Here is a 25,554-nt window from a genome sequence, read left to right as displayed (position 1 = left end):
TTTGAATAATTTTTTTAATCTCATGTTCTTTTAGTCAAAATCATTAAACTAATACTTAAAACATAAAAGGCTAAATTGGAAAAGAAAAAACCAAGCTATGTACCATATTAAAGGCTTTACTCGAAAACACTCAATCAAAGTAATTGAGTTACACTTCCCAAGGCTTCGAATTTTGAACGTTTTTTCTTTTCTTAATGAGTTACTACTTTCCAAAGTTTGTTTTATGGAAAACCATCTAAACCAACAATTAATTAGCCTAAAATGATGCACATTACTTAATGCATATTAATTAACTCTGATTTCTAAAAAGTTTAATTCCATATTGGACAACAATTTTCTGCTACATAACAAGTAGAAAGCAATATTTTCAACATATCACGATTTTATCGTTAATGCTTTCAAGAGCGATTATTATTTCTTTTTTTTTTTAAATTTCGCAGCCCATTTTATAGGGCAATTTTTTTTTAAAAAAAATCCAAAAAATGGACTGAAATGACCCTGGGTGCGGTCAACGCACCCAGGGTTGGGTTGACCGCACCCGCATCGAGTCACATCGACGCGGGTGCAACACCCTGCTAGCCGAATCCCTGTGACATAGTCTGCAACGGTTTCCAAATTTATTATTTGCAGGAAATGATCTTGTTTTTTAACAATACTCCTCTTACCCTAATATCTCGTTAGTTCTTCCCCCTTCTGAGAAGTCAAAGAAGCTTGAGAAAAAGTCGATCTGGAAGATCTGTTAAGGGCTCCCCTTCAGTATTAAAAAAAAATATTGGACTGGTAGCTTGCGGTGATGTTCTCCTTCAGTATTCAAAAAAAATACTGAACCAAGAATCATGTTCCCCTTCAGTATTAAAAAAAAAATAGCAACAGATGAGCAGAAAAGGGATTAGAGATTAAAAAATACCTTGTCCAACAGGTAGCTCGCGATGATGTCACCGCCGATGCTACTGCTGAGTTCTGAACTTCTGCTACTACTTCCCTTCACTGTTTCATCTGCTCCAAGCCTCCAAGACTGGGTTGCAAAGAAGAAGACAGGTAAAAAATGTAGGTTTTTGTTTGTTTAAGAGTTAAGAACGTAAGATGGGTTAAAGTTTAAACGGGTCAGATTAATTTAGGGTCCTGAATCTCCTGATCCAACTTAAAAAAGAGTAACATGATGCGTATGCCTTAGAAGCGAAGCACACCTCGACGTGAGGCGTGCGCTTCACCCATGTGAAGTGTGCGCTTCGAGTCTGCAAACGCCTCCCTACAGCGCCTCGGTTCCTTGAGCTTGCGCTTCGCCTCTAAGGCGTACGCTTTAGGTACTCAGGCGTTCGCCTCTAACAACACTGAAATTAAGAACTACATTCTTCCCACATGCATGTCATAGTGCAAGATGTCAAATCAAACTGGCAATTCCACATCCAGGAAATTGATTGTATAGCAGCCAAGATCTGTGTGGAAGCACCAATAGAAGTATCAAAGGTTGAAATTTCACAAGGCCAAAAAGTCGATTGTGCACACAATTGACTGTAGCAGATATATGCCCCCAAGATACCACTCTAATACATCATCTACACAAATCTTGACTAAGCGTCAAAACTAATAAAAGGAAATGGATAAATGAGAACCTAAAGCACTTGTGTTCTAAGATACTATTACTGGAATGCCACCCAAGTGTACCCATTGTGATAATCCACAGCATTAACTACACAATCTTGCATATTAATGCCGTTTTCACTAATTTTTTTTAATGTTAAGTAGTACAACAATAGGACCGACAATTAAATCAGAAAAGCCAATGATTCTTGTTAACTACCAAGAAATCTTTTCCTCCGACTTTGCTTAGACAGCCAACAAGGAACTAAAATACCAAAATCCACAATATTAACAAGAGAAAATATCCAAGTTTATGAAGATGTCATTGTATTAATAGCTATTGAAATTTGCACTACTACAAAATAACTACAATGTATAATGCTCAAATAAAAATAACTTAAAGCCGAAAATAAAATGGCAAATGCAACATGATGTTTCCATGAAGCAGATGTTAAAATGTGTATATATAAATATATATATATATATATATATATATATATATATATATATATATATATATATACTTATATATAAGTATATATATATACATATAACTCATTTGCATTTTTTATGTTCATCAAAATACCCGATAGGGGTATTTTGGTAAATTACCTTGTACTTTTTGTTTTTAGGTTTTTCCTTTTTCTTTCTTTTTTCTTTTTTTGTTTTATTGTAATTGGACCACTAAGGGGCCCCACCCATCTAGTCGTTGGGGCTCCCAATGACTAGAAGGTAGCCCCTTGTGGTCCCCCTCTAAGGTGTTGGCTCCTCTATAAATAGAGGAGCTTTTCTTCTTGTAAAGATAAGGCTTTTCAGCCCACTTTGTCTCTCTTTTCAATAATACGTTTTGTCTTTTAGGTACTTCACCCCTTAGTGGGTTATTTGTGCACTTTACGTGCTTGTGTTCTTGGCTCTTTGTTAGACTCTTTTAAAGAGATCTTTGGATTATTGGTGCTTCCGCTATTTTAATTACATGGTATCAGAGCCATTGGATTTTCAATATTCTTAAAAGATCTTTGGAGCTCTTCATTTTCTATTTTTCCCGTCATCAATGGAGCATGAATCAAGAGTTGAGCTCTCCTTCAAACTCAATGGCGCAAACTATCTTATGTGGGCATCGGCTATGAAAAAACATCCAAGAGATAAGAAGTTGTGGGGCTTTGTGATGGGCACCACTCTTGAACCCACTTTAAAACTCACCAAAATTGAAGGAGGTGTTGAGAGAGCTCTAGATGGAGATGACCGCATCAAAGCCATTAATGAGCACTAATCCAAGGTAGAAGATTGGGAAAGTAACAATGGTTCATGAACAATGTTGATATTAAAAATTGTGCCAACATTGTGAAATTTAGGAGAGCCAATGAAGCATGATTCTTCCTTAAGGGTATGTATACCAAAAAAGATCTAGCTAGACAATTTTTTTGCCAAGAAAAAAATAGATCTACTAGACAAGCAAACATGAGTGTCCGTGATTATTTTAGTGCTTTAACCCCTCTTTGGGATGAACTCGCTCTTCTTGAGCCCAAGTAGGTAGCTCTGAAAGATATTGAGTTAAGAAGAGAACAAATTGAAAAAGAGCATTTCTTTCAATTTCTTCATGGGCTTAGGCCGAATTTGAACAAGTTAGGGCATCTCTTATTCATAGAAGTAAAACCTTACCTATTGAAGATGCACTTGCCGAAGTATGTCAAGCGGAAACTTGTCTTGGCATAAGTCCTAAGAATGATGAAATTTTGACCGTTACTAGGCCAGAAACAAATGTAAAAGCATATAGACCGCCTTATTTTTCCAAAAATAATAGGTATAGAAAGGGAGTGATTTGTCACCATTGTAATGAACTGAGGCATATTAAGTCGGTTTGTCCAAAGCTTAAAGGAACGGTGGACGCGGTTGGAGAAAACTCTCCAAAGAAGGAAGAAAAAAATATCAAATGAGGAGATATTAAAGAAACTCTTTGTCAAATTTCTGAAGTCCTCCAACATCTTCTCAAGATTTCATCAACATCAACTTTTGGAGACGTCATAGCTTATTCATCATCACCTCCAGGTATGTGGATACTAGACTCTGGTGCTTCTTTTCATATGACATCTCATAAAAACTCTCTTTCGAATGTTTTTTTCGACCCTATATCTTCATATGTTTCAACGGCCGATGGGACATCTCTAAAACTTGAAAGTATTAGAACACTTGACTTGAAATCTTCTCAAAAAAAAATTGTCCCTAAAGTAAGAGTTGTTCCAAAAGTTAACTTAAATCTTTTTTCGGTCTCTCAAATTACCGACCATGGTTGACAAGTCTCTTTCTCACCTAAATATTGCACCGTGCAGGATTGGGCAAGGCCATAGGAGGGGCGATCTTTATTTTATGGATTTTTTGACTCTTCCATCCAAGTCATTTTGTAATTTTGTAAATGTCAAAAATATTGAAGTTTGGCATAAGAGACTTGGTCATTCGAACTTTTTAAAGATGTCTCTTTTCCCTTTTTTGGACAATACTTGTAAAGACAAACACATAACTTGTAAAGATTGCATTTTCGAAAAATCTAAAGTCATTCCATTTCCTTAAGAAATTATGTTCCCATGCGGCCGTTCGAACTTGTCCATTCTGATGTATGAGGTCCCTCTCCTATTATATCTAAAGGTGGTTTCTCATATTACATTGTCTTTGTTGACGATTTTACTCAATTTACATGGATTTACTTCTTAAATCGTAAATCTGAGGTTTTCTCTTTTTTCAAAGAATTTCATGTAATGGTTAAAAATCAATTTTTAGGAAACCTGTCCATTCTTAAGATCTGACTCGAGAAGTGAATACATGTCCAATGATTTTCAAAGTTATTTAAAAGAAAATAAAAATTTTCAACGTTCTTGTCAAAACACTCCACAACAAAATGGTCTTGCGAAAAGAAAACATAGACACATAATAGAGACAACAAAAACTCTATTAGTCTCCCAAAATATTCCAAAATCCTTTTTGGCCGAAGTTGTTCTGACTTCAACATATTTAATTAATAGAACACCCTCATCTTCTTTAAAAAATCTTTCTCCGTTTGAAAAACTTTACAATATGTCTCCCGACTATAAAAGCTAAGAATTTTTGGATGTAAGTGTTTTGTTCTAACTCACAAAATCGATAAACTTTCTTCAAGGGCAATTGAATGTATTTTCTTAAGATATGGCAAAAAACAAAAAAGGTTACTGTTGTTTTGACCTATTAAATAACAAACTTTATATCTCAAAAGATGTCACTTTTCTAGAAGAAGAAAATGGTTTTTCTCATAACCTAAATGAAAATGTTGATTATTCTTTTTTGTTTGACTTGTTACCTCAAGAAAAATGCATAGACAATCATGTTGAAACTATTGAAACTCCTGAAGTTGTCATTGAAGATCATATTGAACCTCAAAATGATGAGCAACATGATCTACATGAAAATTTAAATGAAAATATAACGAGTCACACACAAGTTTATACTAGAAGAAATGAAAATAATATTCCTTGTACCCTTGAAAAATTCTCTCAAAATGAATCGTTAGAAGAATCCTCTCAAAGAAGATCAAATCGTATTTCTAAAATACCTAATAGATTTGTATCTTATGATTCTTTTTCTCCAAATTTTTGAGCTTGTTTGTTAGCTCTTTATTCTTTCCATGAACAATTCCATTATAATGATGCCAAACAATATGCCCATTGGAATGAAGCAATGAAACTTGAACTTAATGCACTTAATAAAGCACAAACTTGGGAAATCATCGATCCTCCTAATGGCAAGAAACCCATTGGATGTAGATGGGTTTTTAAAGTAAAAAAAAAGTGATGGTTCTTTTGAAAGATTTAAGGCTTGATTAGTAGCCAAAGGATATGCCTAAGAATATGAAGAGACTTTTGCCCCTGTTGCTCGAATGACTAGTGTTCGAACCCGTATTGCAATAGCCTCTATTAAAAAATGACCCATTTTTCAACTTGATGTCAAGAATGCCTTTTTAAATGGAGATCTGGGTGAAGAAGTTTATATGGAACCACCTCCTGGCATGAATTTAAATGGTAAAATTTTGAAATTAAAAAAGACATTATATGGCCTTAAGCAAGCTCCTAAAACTTGGTATGACAAGTTTAGTAATGCATTAATCAATTTGGGTTTTATTTCTTGTTACACCAACACTATTTTTTTTGTTAAGAAAATAGGTGACTTCATTGTTATTCTACTTCTGTATGTTGATCATATGATCATCATTGGAAGTGACAAAAAGGTAGTAAATGATGTAAAGTCTATGTTAAAGAAAACTTTAGATATGTCTGACTTGGGATTTTTGAGATATTTTTTAGGTATTGAAGTGGCGTATTCTCCTCGAGGATACATTCTATCTCAAATGAAATTAGTAGCAAACATCTATACCAAATCAGAAGTTTTAGATGAAAAGAAAGTTGAAACTCCTGAAGTTATAAATGCAAAGTTGAGACTTGAGGATGACATTCTTCTTGAGGATCCTACCCCCTATCGGCAATTGATTAGATCCCTTACTTACTTATTCATCACTCGTCCGGATATTGCTCATGTGGTTCATACTGCAAGTCAATTTCAACATGCTCCTACTACAGTTCACATGGCGGCCGTGATGCGAATTGTGCGATACATCAAGAACACCATCTCCAAAGGGCTTTTCTTATCCTCTTCTTCATCTCTTGAATTAATTTTTTTTACTGATGCAGACTGATGAGGAAATCCCAATGATCGAATCTCAACTACTAGTTTTTGCATTTTTTTAGGAGAATCCCTCATTTCATGGAGATGTAAGAAGCGACAAAAAGTTTCTCTATCATCTACTGAAGCTGAATATCAGGCCATGTCGATGACAACTATGAAAATTGTGTGGCTCAGAAGTCTCCTTTATGACATGGGCATCCTCATTTCTTCTTCCATCAAGATGTGTTGTGATAACAAGAGCGCGATTTACATCGCAAGCAATTATACATTCCATGAGCGTATCAAGCATATTGAAATAAATTGCCACTATGTTCGAGACGAATTTCTCAAATGAACCATCACACCACCATATGTTACTTCAGAATATTTGTTGGCTGACTTCTTCACCAAAGTGCTTCCAACTCCGCGTTTTATGTTTCTTCTTGGCAAACTTTTGGTCTTCTCCCCGTAAAGTTTGAGGAGGCGTGTTAAAATGTGTGTGTGTATATATATATATATATATATATATATATATATATATATATATATATATATATAACGCATGTATATATATAAGTATATATATATATATACATATATGTATATATATACATATAACTCATTTGCATTTTTTATGTTCATCCAAATACCATATAGGGGTATTTTGGTAAATTACCTTGTACTTTTTGTTTTTAGGTTTTTCCTTTTTCTTTCTTTTTTATCTTTTTATTTATCTTTTTTCTTTTTTTGTTTTATTGTAATTGGACCACTAAGGGGCCCCACCCATCTAGTCGTTGGGGCCCCAATGGTCATATTTATGACCCTTGGGCTATGTCACATGGGTGCGGGTGCGGGAATTCGGCACTTCCAAAAAACCCGGGTGCGGGGGTGCGACAGGGGCAAAAATGTAAATAAATAAATAAATAAATATATATATATATATATATATATATATATATATATATATATATATATATATATATATATATATATATATATATATATATATATATATATATATATATATAAGGGGTCGGGGGGCGGGTTTTTTCAAATTTTACACGATAGCACAAGCAAGGCTACCACCATCATTGAAAAGTCAGGAGCTGACAACTGCTGTCAGCAGATTTTTTTTTGTATATACAGCTGCACGATAGCACAAGCAAAGCTACCACCATCATTGAAAAGTCAGCAGCTATCACAGCTGCTGTCAGTTTTTTTTTATATACAGCTGCACGATAGCACAAGCAAGGCTACCACCATCATTGAAAAGTCAGGAGCTGACAGCAGCTGCCAGCTCCTGACAGCAGCTGTCAGCTCCTGACAGCAGCAGATTTTTTTTTTTATATACAGCTGCATGATAGCACAAGCAAGGCTACCACCATCATTGAAAAGTCAGGAGCTGACAGCAGCTGTCAGCTCCTGACAGCAGCTGTCAGCTCCTGACAGCAGCAGATATTTTTTTTATATACAGCTGCACGATAGCACAAGCAAGGCTACCACCATCATTGAAAAGTCAGGAGCTGACAGCAACTGACAACTGCTGTCAGCAGATTTTTTTTTTAAAAAAAAATTCGCAGGGGCAATTTTTAAAAATAAAAAAATAAAAAAAGGACATAAATGATCCTGGGTGCGGTCAACGCACCCAGGATCGGGTTGACCGCACCCGGTGCGGCACTAGCACCCGCACCCGCGTCGAGTCGACGCGGGTGCGGCACCCTGCTAGCCGAATCCCTGTGACATAGCCCTTGGGGCTCCCAACGACCAGAAGGGAGCCCCTTGTGGTCCCGCTCTAAGGTGTTGGCTCCTCTATAAATAAAGGAGCTTTTCCTCTTGTAAAGATAAGGCTTTTCAGCCCACTTTGTCTCTCTTTTCAATAATACTTTTTTGCCTTTTAGGCACTTCACCCCTTATTTGTGCACTTTACCTGCTTGTGTTCTTGGCTCTTTGTTTGACTCTTTTAAAGAGATCTTTGGATTATTGGTGCTTTCGCTATTTTCATTACAGCAGATTCATAGTGATAAAAGGTTTACAATCAATAAAGATCAGGGATTAATTATCAATAAAAAATACCAAAAAAATAAGAACAAAAAGCTTCGATACGTGAAATTTTTTGGAACAGTAGAAAACGAGAAGCCATATGTACCTCTACATTGCACAATGTGCAGAATAAGACATCTTCTTCATTGGCTTCTTGCTGATTAACATCTTTATTTTTCCAGCAATCTTCTTTCACCAGCCACCCACAGAAGAACCCTCCAATGCAAGAACAACAACCAGATTTCTGCTTCACAGAATTTCCTGAGTACCTTAGCTCTATATTTTCAGATTCTCCTAGAGAAGGTTTTTTACCTGATTTTACATTTTCACATGGTGTTGATAAGTATGACCATAGACTCATCAGCAGTTTAGGGAAACAACAACTGACCAGGCAAACTAATATTGATTTTACCAGTCAATCGTTCATCAGGGCTTATTAAGATGCCGGGATCAGCAGGATCAATAGCTGTGCATCGAACATACAATATAAAAACCAAGAGTGCCTGAAAAGTTTTGAAGAGCACAAAGAAAATGATAATCATGTACAATATTTCCTTGACAAATGGCCATTCAATGAAGGTGGTGAGCAATTAAGACAAGTTTCCCCTTACCACTGGAGTATAAACTCCTATTGCCACATATTCAAACACATTCTTGCCAAGAAATGGTGCAAAAAAGGCATTGAATGCAACAGCCAGCAAGAAGAACACGGTTATAGCTACAACCTGTCGGGAACAAAATCATTCAATGAGAAATGACAAGCATAAGATGCAAAAATACATGATGAAAATTTGAACATTCATACTAAATAGTGGTAAGAATTAAATTAAGGACCCTTTATTAAGAAACATTACTCATCCACTTGGCCACAACATTTCAAATTTCCTGAGGGGCTTGTTTGTGGTTGGGAAAATATTGGCTAAATTCAGTTCCGAACTCTCTTATAGACACCCCCTGTTTTTTCACTTTTTTTTGGTGGATTAAACCCTATGAATATGATCTGCATAGTTTGTTTAGTCAAAATATATTTCGGATCATGAAACCATGTTGTGTAAGCAGGTTTTTAAGAGCTTCAAAAACCAATGGCTCACAAGTACTGAAAATTTCACAATTGAAAAAATCATCTTTTTTACATCAAAGCCACTTGATCTAAAGTGCAATTTCTAATAAAGAAACAATGCTGAACTCAACCACTGGGTCAGATTGATCAGATACAGCACACACCTAAAGTTTCTGCTGAAGAGTATGGTACAGTCCAGTGTAGTGTGTGTGTGTGTGTATATATATATATATATATATATATATATATATATATATATATATATATATATATCATTAAAAAAACTAAGGTTATGAACATGGCATACGGTCATGTCAACTAAAACGGTCATATCTTATGTTCCAGCTTATCCATAGAACAAGTATAAGCAGGAAGATCACGGCCATGAAACTCATAGTTGAAAGTTTATCTTGCAAAGACCAGTGTGTCCATATGAGGAGACACATCAGATGCCTAAGCACATTGATCTATAACTATTCCTGAATGTGTGACCTCCTAAAGACGTCACCAACAGATTCATCCCTGATCATCAATATGTCTACATATTTTACTATATTAAGACCATGGTCAGATTTTATAAGACAGAAATAAATAGAGATAGAATAGAAATGAAAAATCTGAATAAATCCTGCCTAACTCATGGGTTTAGTCAGTGCGCTACTTTTAGACAACAACCACCCTTTAAAACAAGTATCAATCTCCCATTAATGTTATAGATCACACAGCCATGTACTTTCAAAAGCTTACAGCTTTAACCATAATTACGACTCTCATCCAAAACAATTTGGGACCATGATTTTCATTGAAAATCATTGGATCTTCAAGTTGTCGATTAAATTCAGGGCAAAAATTCAATTTGAGATTTATATTCGAGAAAAAAAACCATATTCAGGGCAAATATCCAATTTGAGATTCATATTCGGGGCAAAAATCTAATTTAAAATTCATATTCAGGGCAAAAATCTCATTCAAGATCCATATTCAGGGCAAAAATCCAATTCCAAATCCATATTTTGGCCAAAAATTCATGATTTTAGATATAATTTTGTAATTAAATCTATATTCGGGCAAAAAAATATAATAAACTTGTTAAAACATATAAAATGGTGGGTGGATTGGGTCATACGATCCAAAATGAAGTAATTTGACCCATTATGCGTGACTGCCCAAGTTGTCCGCACATTGTCATCAAACAACGAATTTTTGAAGCATAGCATTTGATTACTGTCCAAACAAACATTGGACTTGAAACAATTGTTACGGAACGAACAAAACCAATGTTTGGTTCCCTTCTTTTTGTTCATTTAATCCAGTGTTGTGAGAGGTGTACGCCTCAGTACCTGAAGCGTACGCCTCAGTACCTGAAGCGTACGCCTCAGAGGCGAGGCGCACGCTCAAGGTATTGAGGCACACCCTCAATACCTGAAGCGTAAGGTTAGTTCAGAGTGTGGCTTAATGAAGTTTTTTTTTGTAGTTGGGTCATGTGCGACGTTTTAATGAGCGCACCCGCCTGCACCATGACGGTTTAATGAAGGTTATTTCACTGAAAGTGTTATCACAATGTTTGTTTATAAATATTTTTCATATTCTGCATTAAATAGGATTGTACTTTCCAATATATTTTTCTTGTGAAACAGATTTCGAACACAAACTTGTTTCGGTGTTGTTCATGTGCCTCAATCTATTTATTTCAGAAATTGTAGAATCTGATTTGCATTTACATGAGAATCCTAAATTTAATCAGAATCAGTTCCATCATTTAGTTTCTGAATATTAAATATGAATTTGTGAAGTCTTTGCGTGTGCTTATCCAAAAATTAAATTTGCAGAAGTGGGAGAATTTCAAAATTGCAAACGGATCCGATTAGATAAACGGTTCGGCTTCATAAGCTCAAAATTTAAAACATTACTTTAATATTTAATATGATTTTGATGCCTTCTAATAGTGTTTCACTAAAAATGTAAGTTTATCTATCAAATATCAAAAATAAGTTTTATTAATTAAAAATGAAAAATCAGTGTCCTCTTTAATATTATATATTTTATTATTTTGATCATGAAGCTTACGCTTCAACGCCTGCTTCATAACATGCTCAACGCCTCGCTTCGCCTCATCGCATTTAACAACCTTGATTTAATCTAACCCTGGACAAGCCATCAAACATACCCTTATGGGTGGGTAAATCACCGATAGCACTGACTGTTAGTAGGGTTTTTTCTTTGTTTTTTTCCAGTTTGGGATTAAAATAGCCCAACTTTCTTTCTTTTTTCGAAGTTATTATGTCTGCCCAAAGGATGCCATCCTTGTGTGGAGGGGGCAATGCACCACAACCTAGTCTGCTTTGAGGTGTGACCTTTTCTCTTTTTCCTCTCTGCGGGCTAGTTTGTTCAGGGGAAAGAGGGAAGAGAGAGAGAGAGTTCTTACTTGGGGAGGTCCCCAGGGCGGAATCCTCTTCTTTCGGTAAATGGCTCTCTAACCAAAACAAAAATATTGGTTTTAATGATATTAGCATGGATTGGTTCTACCAGTCCAAAACAAGGGATCAGTATGTCACTAAGATACATAAATGGTATCCCTTCAAGTGCAAAGGCCATCCAATGTTCAGTATGTCACTAAGAGGCCCTTGGTTCATGTCGTAGAGGATGCCCTATTATTGTCTTGACCACGTCTTCATAAATTTCTTTTCTTGTTGTCAGAAACTCAGAGTTTGTTATGTTACATATTTTGTTTGGTTCACATGGAGTGAATTGAATTGTTTTGTTGTTGGTGGTGTTAAGTGAATTGAATTGCTTCTTTTTTTGATGTTTGATACGGCTTAGATATGGTTAGTGGGATTGAAAATAGATTTTATATATTTTTTTTGCATGTAAAATTAATTGTGTAATTAGTTCATTTTCGTTTTATTTTTTATATTTTGAGAATTTATTTGAATTTTTTAATATTTTCCCCAAGATTTTGCCGAATAAACTCGAGAATTATTCAGAAAGTTGAAAATCTCCCAAGAAATTCACAACCAAGAATTACTGTTTTAAACTTTTGTCACTATGCTCGACTTTATCCGTGTCGTGTCCTTGTGCGTGCAGCAGGGTAACTAAGCTTGAACGCTCTTCCATAGCGAGGTGTGCGGAGCCTATTGGCAAAATGATCTAATAAATTGATCTTAAAGACCTGAAACTTGTCATTAAGGGTGTGTTTGACAAAAGTTTAAAACAAATTTTCTCGGTTGTGAATTTCTCTTGAGATTTAAAAATATATATTTTTTTCTCAAGTTTTTATCAGCAAAATCTTGAAAAAATCAAATAATTTCTCCAAAAAAAAATTAAAAAATTTGAATGAAAAACACTGATTATACAAATTACATTTTACATGCAATATATTTATCATTGCTTTCTTTTTTTTGTTATAATTTAAAGATAAAAATACTTCTTAATATCCCCAAACATTCAAAGAAAATATAGAAGATTTTTTTCTTTTTTGTCTGGAGACCAAAAAGAAAATAAACAAAACGATAAAGATCAGCTGGATCACTATATTATTCTTACATTTGGAACTTTTACATTTTGAGAGCTACTAGCTACATAGCATAATTCTTAGCACTTGGGACCAATTGCTTTTTTACTTTTCCATTACAGTCCCATGAGTTCATGCAATACTCTATAATGTACCCTAAGTTGTATTGTGATCTACAACAAACAACTCAAAGGAAATAATAAAAAAGAGTAAACCAAACAATAGCGGAAGCAAAAAATCAACAAAAATTCCCATAAAAAAACAAATTTTTAGAACTAAAATTTAATGCAGGCAAGAACAATTCAATGAGACAATCAAAAGGATGTTGGGATAAGCCACGATGTGTGATAGTTACCCACGATATGGTAACTTCCCCTTTTGGCGTTCCTTCCGATAAACATACAAAAAATTGAGGAAACAGTTACGCTAACTGATCCCCTGCTGTGGTTATATAAACGGGTGTCAATGAGAAACCCGGATGAAGAGAAAAACATAGAAAAGGGTTAAGGAAGAAATTTACCTTTTCTGAGTTTTTTGACTAAAGAGGGAAAGAAGGATCCTGCTCACTGACTGTTGAAGGAGCTTGAACTCATTAGAGGGCTGCAGTCCGGCTGAGGAGCGAAGCTCACCCTATTCCAGCCACCAGCCCCAACCACAAGCCATCATCCATTTTTTGATGACCGCCTCAGGTACACTTACACCTTCTCTCCGGTTTTGTTATGCGTTGCAGCAAAAGTGAAACCCCAACAATGGGTTATGGGTCCATGCCACGCTTCTGCTGCGAGGGCTCGTTGGCATTTTTTTTCGGCGAATGTCGTCATGGGGCGATAGTGTTTTTTGGCATAGAGGAGTCATCATGGGGCGACGTTGGTCGCAGGCGGCGACAACCGGCTACAAAAAAATGCAGGGTAAAGGTTTTACTTGTAGAGAATGCTGGCAGTCGACATTAGGTCGTCGTGGGGCGACATGGTGTCGTCGATAGACGACGACTGTCGCCGTGGGGTGACAGAGTAAAAAAAAACCCGCATAAGGTTCATATTTACCTGTGGCCATCAGGCTGTAGGGTGATTAGCCGTCGTTGGGGTCACCGTGTTTCAATGCCGACATCTTTCGCCAGCCGCCGGAAAGGGGTTTAAACCTCCCCTCCTTTTTTCTACTTTCCTCTGTCGTCGAGCAGTGGGGGTTGCCATGAGGGTGTGTCGTCGGGAAATGGTAGCTTTCGACGACCGATTCACCGGTGTCAGGGACCGTCCGTCGACATGCAACATCCGACGACGTACGACATCCAGGGCACATTGGATTTCAGTTGTGGGGCTGTGTCGGGCGGCAAGCATTGTCGAAGGAGCGTCGCCGACAGGTGACGTGGGTCGCCGATAGGTGACATCGGTCGCTGACAGGCCAGATGGGAAAAAACCCCTTTCAGTTTTACCGATTTTATAAACAGAAACCCTCAGTTTTCTGTTTTTTGCTTTTTATCGGTGGAACCGGATCGGGTTCGGGTATGGATCTGATCCGGAAAGACCAGGTTCGTCCTGGGTTATGTTTATACCGGGTCAAACCCAGATTCGGTTAGTACCGGGTCAAACCCAGATCCGGTTCATTCCGAGTCAGACTCGGATCCAGTTAATACAGGTCAGACCCGGATCCAGATTATACCGGGTCAGACCTTGATCCAGATTATATTGGGTCAGACCCGGATCTATATTATATTGGGTCTGACCCGGATCCAGTTAGTACTGAGTCTGACCCGGATCCAGTAAGGGTTCAGACACTATTTGGACTGAACCGGATCTGTGACTGATTTGACCCTTTTCGGGACCGGTTCAGAGCCATTTTTGACAGGTTCCTTTAAGTTTCTCACTGGTTCCGAGATGCTAAGACCCTGTTTTCATAAATATAAGAAGATACAAAGATTTTGGCATACGATTATAGGGTTTTTATAAACTTTTGTTCATACTTGACACCAATTCATAAGGTTCAGAATCGGTTTGAACCCTTAGATGACCGGTTCAGAGCTGTTTCAAATTGGTTAAGAGTGTTTTCAGGCATGTTCCTGCTTATGGACCCTAAGTTTTACCCATTTAAGCTTGACTTTTGTTATTGTTCATGCATTTTATTTATAATTATGCATGCATAAATGAATGTATAATATTGGTATCAAGGATAGTTAGATGACTTAGTGAATTCATATCACCAAAGTGAATAAATACACGTATGTTGTCAAATTTTTGTTCTATCATATAGCTTTAACTGATATTAATGTTGTACTTAAATTCATGAAATGATAAATGACCCAAAGGAAGTTTTGTTGTGTTTAGAATTTATGTAGGGTAAAATAAGGCAAATGTATTGTGATATATCACACATGTGTATCCAAATGTACCTTGTGATGATGGTCTAGCTTCACATGAACCTTGATTTTACCAACTATGGTCGGTAGGTAGAGTGATTACGTATGTTGGAGTTCTTACCAAAGTAAGACTTCAATAACCCCTACACTCGTCTAGAAATAAGCATATTCAGGACCTTTTATTTATTACTTTTTTCATCAGGTTTGTCTCGTATATGCTTTCTTTTGATACATGTCTTTTGTCATGCAGTTTTTAGTTCTGTGATTTTAGATGACTCAAGTTCTATACCTTTTTTGATGGATCTAATTTTAGTGATTGGAAAGAAATTGTCCTTTTCACATTAGGGTATATGGATCTGGATTTGGCCTTAAGAATGGATGAGCCTACTGTCCTGGCTGATCAAAGCACTGCTGAACAAAATAGTGCTTTTGAGAAGTGGGAGTGCTCGAATAAACTTAGCATGTTGCTTTTGCAATCTAAGGTGGCTAAGAATATTTGCAGTACTATCCCATAATGCAGGACAATGAAGGAATTCTTGAGTGCCATTGAGGCATAATTTGTCAGTTCCAATAAGGCCAGGGTCACTACCCTAATGTCGAAACTCATAACTATGAAATATTTTAGAGGGGGTAATATTCGCCAGCACATTTTGAAAATGAAGAACATAGCGTCTCAGCTGAATGACATAAAATTGACCATTTCTGACTCATTCCTAATGCATTTGATTCTGGCGTCCTTACCTTTGAACTATGGACTTTTCAAAATATCTTACAACACACATAATGATGAATGGACATTCAATGAACTTATGTACATGTGTGTTGAAGAGGAAAAAAAATTAAAAGGAGAGAAGGTACAAAGTGCACATATGGCTTCTCATGGCTCCAAGGTAGGACCAAAGAAGAATGCATTCAAGAAAAATGCTAAAAAGAAGTCAGCAGGAGATAAGTCATCTCAGAGCAAACAATTTGATTCTGCTCTCATAAAGTGCTTATTTTGCAAGAAGAAAGGACACAGAAAGGCATGTTTCATAAAGTATAAGAAATGGTTAGAAAAGAAAGGTAATTTGTCATTTGTTTCTCATGAGTATAATTTATTACAAATTTCTAAAAATAGTTGGTGGATTGACTCTGGTGCTACTATTCATATTTCCAATTGTCTAAAGTCGTTCCTGAACAGAAGCAAACCAACAATGCATGAGAAGAGCATCTATTCGGGGAACAAGATGCGTTCACATGTGAAGGGTGTTAGGACCTGCAGGATCACTTTAGATACAGACATAGATTTGGATCTTCATGATATTTTTTATGTTTCATCATATAGTAGAAACTTAATTTCAATTTCAAGATTGGATAAATTTGGATATTGCTTTAAATTTGAAAATTTCAAGTTATTCATTTACAGAAATTCTATTAAAATTGGTTCTACATTAGTTTATGATGATTTGTACAAATTAAACGTGAAGATCCAAACTCAGGAGTTTTTGACTTCTGAATACGCATTTGTTAGAAATAAATATAGCATGATTAATGATAAATCATACATGCTTTGGCATCGAAGGTTGGGTCATATCTCTGAAAAGAGAATAAAGAGACTTATAAATGAAAGGATCTTGAAATCTCTAGATTTTATCGACAATGACTAGTGTGTTGATTGCATAAAAGCTAAGTATACAAACACATATAAAGAGAGTGTCAAACATAGTAGTGAGATATTAGAGATAGTTCATACGGATGTATGTGGACCTTTTACCCCAGGCGAAAAATATTTTATCACCTTTATTGATGACTATTCACGGTATGTGTATCTCTACTTGATTTGCAAAAAAATCTAATGTTTTTCAGATGTTTAAAAAATTTAAGAAAAAAGTATAGAAACAAACTGATAAAGTTATTAAGATAGTCAGGTCTGATAGAGGTGGTGAATATTATGATAGATTTACTGAGATGGGGCAAAGAGAAGGACCATTAGCGTGATTTCTCAAAGAGGAAGGCATTGTGCCTCAGTATACTATGCCTGGTAGTGCTTACCAGAATTGTGCAGTTGAAAGAAAAAATTATACGCTTAAAAAAATGGTCAGGACCATATTGAATTATTCAACACTTCCCATGAAGTTGTAGGGTGAAGCCTTAAGGACTGCTGTGCATATTTTGAATAAGGTTCCTATGAAATCTGTGCCTAAAACTCCCTATGAGTTGTGAACAGGTAGAAAATCATCATTGTCTTATATACACATACGAGGATGTCCTACAGAAGCTAAGTTGTATAACCCCCACATTAAAACATTTGATCCAAGAACAACCAATGGATATTTCATTGGTTATTCAGAGAGATCAAAAGGATATAGGTTTTATTGCCCATCTCATTCACCACAGATTGTTGAAATGAATAAGGCAAAATTCCTTGAAGATGGTTCAATAGGATTAAGTACACTTTAAAACCTTGGTTTTGAGAAAATACAGGATCCAGTTTCACCACCTGTTAAGGAGAACACCGAGAGATACCATATTGTTATTCCTAATAATGATGTGTTTGATCACCCGGTTGTTGATACACAAATCCAAAGTGAACCTATTGTGGACAATGCAGAAGAGCATGAACAGGTTCAATTTGAGCCTGAAGAACGACCTGTTTGGAGATCCACAAGAGTTAGGAGATCTGCCATACATCCTGATTATGTGATGTACCTTCAGGAGCTTGATGATTTCATAGATATAGATGATGACCCGTTGACTTTTATGGAAGTTGTTGAAAGCAAACAATCTTCACACTGGATAAAAGTCATGAAAGAAGAGTTGGACTCTATGGATAAGAATCAAATGTGAGATCTTGTCGAGTTACCTAAAGGAGTAAAACCCATAGGGTGTAAATGGGTTTTTAAGACCAAAGAGACTCCAAAGGTGACATAAAGAGACATAAGGCAAGAGTGGTTGCTAAAGGATTCACCCAGATGGAGGACATTGACTATAATGAGGCATTCTCTCATGTCTCAACTAAGGAGTCAATGAGAGTAATTTTGGCCCTCGGAGCTCATTATGAATTAGAGCTATATCAGATGGATATGAAAATAGTGTTTCTCAATAGGGATCTTAATGAAGAGGTATACATGGAACAACCTCTTGGTTTCTCTGAAGATAATAGTTTGGTTTACATGCTTAACAAATCAATATATGGACTTAAACAGGCCTCCCGATAGTGGTATATTAAATTTTTCAAGTCATTATGACTTTCAAGTTTACAGAAAACATTATTGATCAATGTATATACCTTAAGGAAAGTGAGAGTAAGTTTATTATATTGATATTGTACGTGGATGAAATTTTGTTGGCAACCAACGATATAAAGTTACTTACAAAGACAAAACAGTTTCTTGTATCACATTTTGATATAAAAGATATGGGTGAGGTTGCTTATATACTTGGCATAGAGATCCACCGAGACAGAGCAAAAGGCATTTTAGGCCTCTCCCAAAGATCCTACATAAATAAGGTATGAAAGCGATATGGGATAAAAAATTATTCTCTTAGTGCAACACTCATATCAAAAGGTGACAAATTGAGCCTAAAGGATTGTCCACAGAACGAAATTGACAAAACACAGATGAATGCTTATCCATATGCATCAATTGTTGGCAGCTTGCAATACACACAAACTTGTTCACGTCCAGATATTTCCTTCGCAGTAGGGATGCTTGGTAGATTTCAGTCTAACCCAAGCATATCTCATTGGAAGGCTGCTAAGAAAGTCTTGCGGTATTTGCAATGAACAAAAGACTATATGTTGACGTATAATAAAGTTGATCACCTCGAGTTCATTGGCTACTTAGATGCAGACTTAGGAGGATACCTTGATATTAGAAAGTTTACTACTGGGTATGTCTTCTTACTTGCTAGGGAAGCGATCTCTTGGAGGAGTGGAAAGCAGACGACCACTGCTGCTCACACCATGGAGGTAGAGTTCATAACATTGTACGAGACTACTTCGCAAGCCATATGGTTGAAGAACTTTATATCATAGTTAAAGGTGACCGATTCCATTGAGAAGCCACTGAAGGTCTACTGTGATAATGAAGCTGCGGTGTTCTTTTCGAATAACAATAAAAGTACTATGTCATGTAAGCAGATGAAATTAAAGTACTTTATTGTTAAAGAAAGGACAAAAAATCATCTAATGCATATTGTTAATATTGGTACCAAAGAGATGATTGCTGATCTTTTTACTAAAGGGCTAGCACCAGGATTGTATTCTGAACATGTATTGAGGATGAGTTTGTTAAACTCTTTTTGACATATGCATAAAGTGATCACATTCAGCTTATTGATTCTCTTTATGGTTGTTTGTTGTTTATCTCATAAGGATTAGAGATTCAACTAAGGATCTATAGAATAGATTGTAAAGGCCAATCTATTCATCAAGTCATTCCCATAAAGTTTACTGGTTAAGGGTTTATCGTCGGAACAAGTGGGAGAATGTTGGGATAAGCCACAATGTGTGACACTTATCCACGATATGATAACTTCCCTTTTTGGTGTTCCTTTCGATAAACATACAGAAAATTAAGGAGAGAACAATTACGCTAACCAATCCCCTGCTGCAGTTATATAAATGGGTGTCAATAAGAAACCCATATGAAGAGAAAAACATAGAAAATGGTTAAGAAAGAAATTTATCATTTCTGAGTTTTTTGACTAAAGAGGGAAAGATGGATCCTGCTCATTGTCTGTTGAAGGAGCCTGCACTCATTGGAGGGCTGCAATTCGGCTGAGGAGCGAAGCTCACCCTATTCCAGCCACCAGCGCCAACCACCAATCATCATCCAGTTTTTCGATGGCCGCCTCAAGTACGCTTAAGCCTTCACTCTGATTTTGTTATGCATTGCAGCAAAAGGGAAACCCCAATAAAGGAGACCTCATAGACCAATCCAATCCTAAAACCATGAGAATTTATTACTTCTTTGAAACCCAAAATTGAAAACTATTATACTTTTCTCATGCATACATAGGCATCTTTACTTTTTGATGGCAAATCTGCAACATGCATAAGTGACCTACATAGTTGCTGGTAATGGGAGACTATGTTGCACTTCTCATCAACACCAGATTGACTGACATTATCTGTATCCAGTAGTTCAATATTTGCTTGTCTTGTCCATCTTCGCATTAAATATGACTCAGGTATATCTTGTATTTTCTCTTGATTAAGTGTTTTTAATGCATGATGGTATAAAATACCTTTGAATTCATACATTTTGCACATACATTCAACTGTTCTGTTGTCAACATTGTACGTAACATGTGCTTCTTGCCTTTTTGGATAATCTTTGTCCTCCTATATAATATAGTATTTGTGTATATTCTCGATTTGCATGCATCCTTCTATGTTGCAATTCATGACCTGTATAACCTCTTTCTTAATTTATTCAAATACAGTTAATGTATATAGATGTGCAGGTCGCATCAATATTTTTATGCTCAAAGTTACAAGACGTGTATTGAAGCATTTTACATCTTGTTCAAGCTCATTTTGTCTAAGACCGTCTACAAATAATTCATATTATTCCATGAAGCGAAGTATTTTTAAATATGAATACAGGGTTTTCTTTAGTGTGGCATATATATATATATATATATATATATATATATATATATATTCAGCTCTTTGTGTGCTTATCATACATCCACAAAAGTATTGTCTTTCATATGCCAATGCCTAATTCTCTTTTTCTGCATATAAATTTTGTAACCACACAAAGTCTAGTCTTCAAGGTCGTACATCTGAATCATTTTCTCCTAATCAGACATAAAGGTGACCTCGTCTACCCTCTCAAGTACACACCTTGTAAAGTTTTTGTCAAACCCTGTCTTCTGATTAAATATGTGTTCTATATTCTTTATTGTATTTTGAAAAATATGTCACAAACATATGCGATGATGTACATCTGGCCATACATGAGACACTGCAGCTGCAATTGCGTGATCACATCTATAAGTATAGCTTCAGGTTACTTCTCATTCATTGCCAGTGTAAATACTCTGAACAACAACTCAAAGCATTCCTTGGTCTGATCATATAAAAAAATGCTGCCTAATATACAACTCTGTGAGTGATGGTTTACTCTGACAAACTGCGCAAATGACCACTATTCAGTATTAATCTTCATTGTCGTATAAAAAAATAAGCACATCATTGAAGCATTCATAATCTGCTCTTGACTTTGAATCTGCCCAAAATATATTTACACCATATTCATCTTCATCCAGTTGCATTGCACTAAAGAAACCAGGGTCAATGTTTGATATCTTATGTAAGTAATCATCCAAAAAACATATTTCTTCATTCTTCATGTTATCTGTCCTCTTCCTTCTCAAGTGGTTTCTTAGATCCATAGGTGTGAATGACATATTCTTGCAATCACCATCTATGTACGCGCATAAATTGTATATCTTTCTTGGTGTAATGTCGGCGCTATCAGCTATTTCAGCAATTGCAACATGCGTTTCAATTACTTTACGATGTGACCTTATCATAGGAGTCATAAATGAAGCTGCTAATTTATGGTTATGATCACTGATTAAAGTATAAACTACATATTTCTCATTCGGAAGTCTTTTTAACACCATTTTTGTTAGACAACCACATCTTGAATCTGGCTCGATCCTTATTGGATTTCCACTTGACTTATTCCAACCTTCCTTAGTACAAACATATGTCTTTCTCACCATGACACCCTGTGCATTTTTTGACCAAGAATACCTTCTAACACTGAAGCCAAGTTTTAAGGCATAATCATTATAAAATTTATATGTAGCTTTCTCATTATTAAACTGCATTCCTTCTACGAGAATAGAGTCAAGTGTACTATCATGTACATTCCCAGTGTTTGTACCTTTATCAAGTGTATTGTCATGATCATCTACGTCATTATCGAATTGCATTTCTTCTACTGAAACATTCAAGTCAAGAGTGAATCCAATGCCTGCACCCTTCTTATCATGTCCATCATTAGTGCACATGTTCACTTCTTCAGGTGCGTCATTAGTACAGATGTTCACTTCTCCATAACTTTTCAATGATTTAGATAGATCATCTTCACTACAACCAGATGATAAGCTCACCACTGTCATAAGCAAGATATCAATTTGCGTTAGCCAACGCATAAGTTTACTACAATTGATTCAAGATACATATAACAACATATACCGATAAGGTTAAGCAAGTCAAAGAAATGATTGAATGAATCACAGTATAAAAGTAACAATGATTTGTTATTTGCTTATACTATGCATCGAGTTGTTATTTACCATGGCAATAAAAGAAACGATTTGTCGTATATGTGTATTGACGATAGTGATTCACGTGACAACGATTTAATTATATCTATAATGCTGTGAAGCGATTTCAATAGAAATCGCTAAATGAGCATCGATTTGAATACAAAAATCACCACCGCAAGCGCGCAACAATGTATTTCTTCACACACACATTTTAAATTTCTTTCTACAAATATCTTACAAATCAATACTAGAAAACACATATTATCTTACAAATCGATATACATATCGCATAATATATTACAAATTGATACGACAATTCAACATAATAGCTTATAGATCGACACTAAAAAACACATAACATCTTATAAATCGATATACATATCACAAAATATATTACAAATTGGTACAAAAATTCAACATAACAGCTTACAAATCGATATTAACAAACAAAATAATATCTCATAAATTGGTAGTATGTTACTACAACCGCGATTTGCGATACATTGCATATACTGAGTGAATGAACGATACCGGATGGGGTAGAGGCCCTTCTTCGCATTTGTAAATAAGCTTTCTTGTCAACAGGTCTCAGCATCTTATAAATATTTATAATTTTCCAACCGTAAAAAAGACAAGATCCACCTACAATAATAAAACAACACCATAATGGCACTCATGATGACATACATTCTTCAACAATAGCATGATAACATGGAAAGGTACTCACAACGTCTTAATGGCACTTGTTGGAATGTTTGTGCATCATTGCTTTTTTCCATATTGCCTAACGAAAACGAAAAAGAAGAGAAGACTGGAAAAAGAGATGGCCGACAAATGCCCCTATGACACCCACCAATGATCGAACTAGTCGATCGATTTATAGTTATCTCCACGAGGTAGGAACGAACCGGAGAATGTTTTGTAACACAAGGCAGGAATGAGAAGGAGGCAATGTGTTGTAACATAAGCTAAAAACCAAGGCAGGAACTTGGACTCAAGACGATGACAAAGGATGCTTCAACGGCAACAGATGACGGTAAAGGGTGCATCATCAAAGGGAGCTCCTGTTACAACAGATGGTGTGTCATCAAAGGGTGATCCACTGGTAGCATAGGAGTTTACTGCTTAGGGCAAAAATGAATCGTTTGGACTTTTTGAAGAGTTAAGATCATCCTCCCTTTTCAGGATGGAGGACATTTTTCTCCTTTTCTTGAACCATCATTTCATGACGAGAATGGCGGGAAAGGGTACTTAAGTCTTTGCAACTGCACTGAACTCTGATGCTAAGTGATGCCAACACACACGGTGATACGGGCCCCACGTGCTTATATATATGGTGCTCATTCGGACCCTCGAACACACACTGTAGCAAACAATGCGTCTTTGGGGGAGAACACATAACACCCTCTCCTGAATGTTACCTCCTTAGTCATACATACTTTTTTTTGGGTGCTCTATTGGGATCATGATGATGGTGATGTTGGAGAAGACCTAATGATCAAGCCCACCATTTCTCATCGTTGCTTTCTTTTTTGGCAAAGCAGGTTATATGTCCCCCCCCCCCCCCCGAAAATGCACTGTAGCAAACATTTTGTGTTTGGGGGTCTGAATGAGTTCCATGTATATAAGCACGTGGGGCTCGTATCCTTGTGTGTGTCAGCATCAATTAACATCAGAGTCTGATGTGGTTGCAAAGACTTAAGTTCTCTTTCTCACTATTCTCGCCATGAAACGATGATTCTATAAAAGGATAAAAATGTCCTCCATCCAAAAAAAGGAGGATGATCTTAACTCTTTAAAGTCCAAACATTTTGTTTCACCCTAAGCAGTAAACTCCTCTTCCGTAAAAGGCACTCCTTACAATATTTTGCCCTAAACATTTCAGATCACCCTTTGACAATGCAATATTTGTTGTAACAGGAGCTCTCTTTGACGACACACCCTTTGCCATCGTCTGCTGCCATCAGAGCACCCTTTGTCGTCGTTTACTGCCGCTAGAGTACCCCTTGCCATCGTCTATTGCCATCAAAGCACTCTTTGTCATCGTCTGCTTATGAGAAATAGTTTAACTATAAGAGGAATCAACATTCTATCTATTGTTCATCATGATACTAGGGTGCAAGCGTTGAACTGAGTAGATAGAGAATAGCGATTTACAACAGAGATAATGGTGGCAGCATCGAACTGAGTAGACAAAGAGCAATGATTTACAATAGAGATCACATAAGAGACTAGCGATTTATAGTAGAAATCAGATCATAGAGTAACGATTTATACTAGAAATTAGATCAGAGAGTAGTGATTTACAATAGAAATCAGATTAGAGAGTGACGATTTATAGTAGAGATCAGATTAGAGAGTAACGATTTACAGTAAAAATCAGATCAGAGAGTAGCAATTTATAGTAAAAATCATATCAGAGTAGCAATTTATAATAGAAATTAGACCAACGAGTAGTGATTTATAGTAGAAATCAGATTAAAGAGTAATAATTTACAGTAGAGATCAGATCAAAGAGTAGCGATGTACAACAAAAATCAGATCAAAGAGTAGCGATTTACAGTAAAGATTAGATCATAGAGTAGTGATTTACAGCAAAGATCAGATCTGATTTCTACTATAAATCGCTACTCTTTGATTTGATCTCTACTGTAAATCGCTACTCTCTGATTTGATTTCTATTGTAAATCGCTAGTCTTTGATATGATTTCTACTATAAATTGCTACTCTCTGATCTAATTTCTACTGTAAATCACTACTCTTTGATCTAATTTCTACTGTAAATCGCTACTCTCTAATTTGATTTCTATTATAAATCGCTGCTCTCTATCTACTCAGTTTGATGTTGACACCATTATTTCTGTTGTAAATCACTATTCTCTGTCTACTCAGTTCGATGCTTGCACCATGGTATCATGATGAACAATAGATAAAATGACAATTTCTCTGGTAGTTCAACTATTTCTCACAAGTAGACGACGACAAAGGGTGCTCTGATGACAATAGATGACGACAAAGGGTGCTCTGGCGGCAACAGATGATGAAAAAGGGTGC

General features: G+C 36.1%; 1 pseudogene; it reads right to left on the bottom strand.

Annotated features, from left to right (window-relative positions):
• The window catches only part of LOC149842491 (protein S-acyltransferase 21-like), a 76,183-nt pseudogene that overhangs the window by 28,042 nt on the left and 22,587 nt on the right, over positions 1–25,554 (bottom strand).

The sequence above is a fragment of the Nuphar pumila genome, chromosome 3 (genome assembly GCF_984573655.1).
Source record: "Nuphar pumila chromosome 3, dmNupPumi1.hap1.1, whole genome shotgun sequence".
NCBI lineage: Eukaryota > Viridiplantae > Streptophyta > Magnoliopsida > Nymphaeales > Nymphaeaceae > Nuphar > Nuphar pumila.
This window is presented reverse-complemented; position numbering and strand designations above follow the sequence as displayed.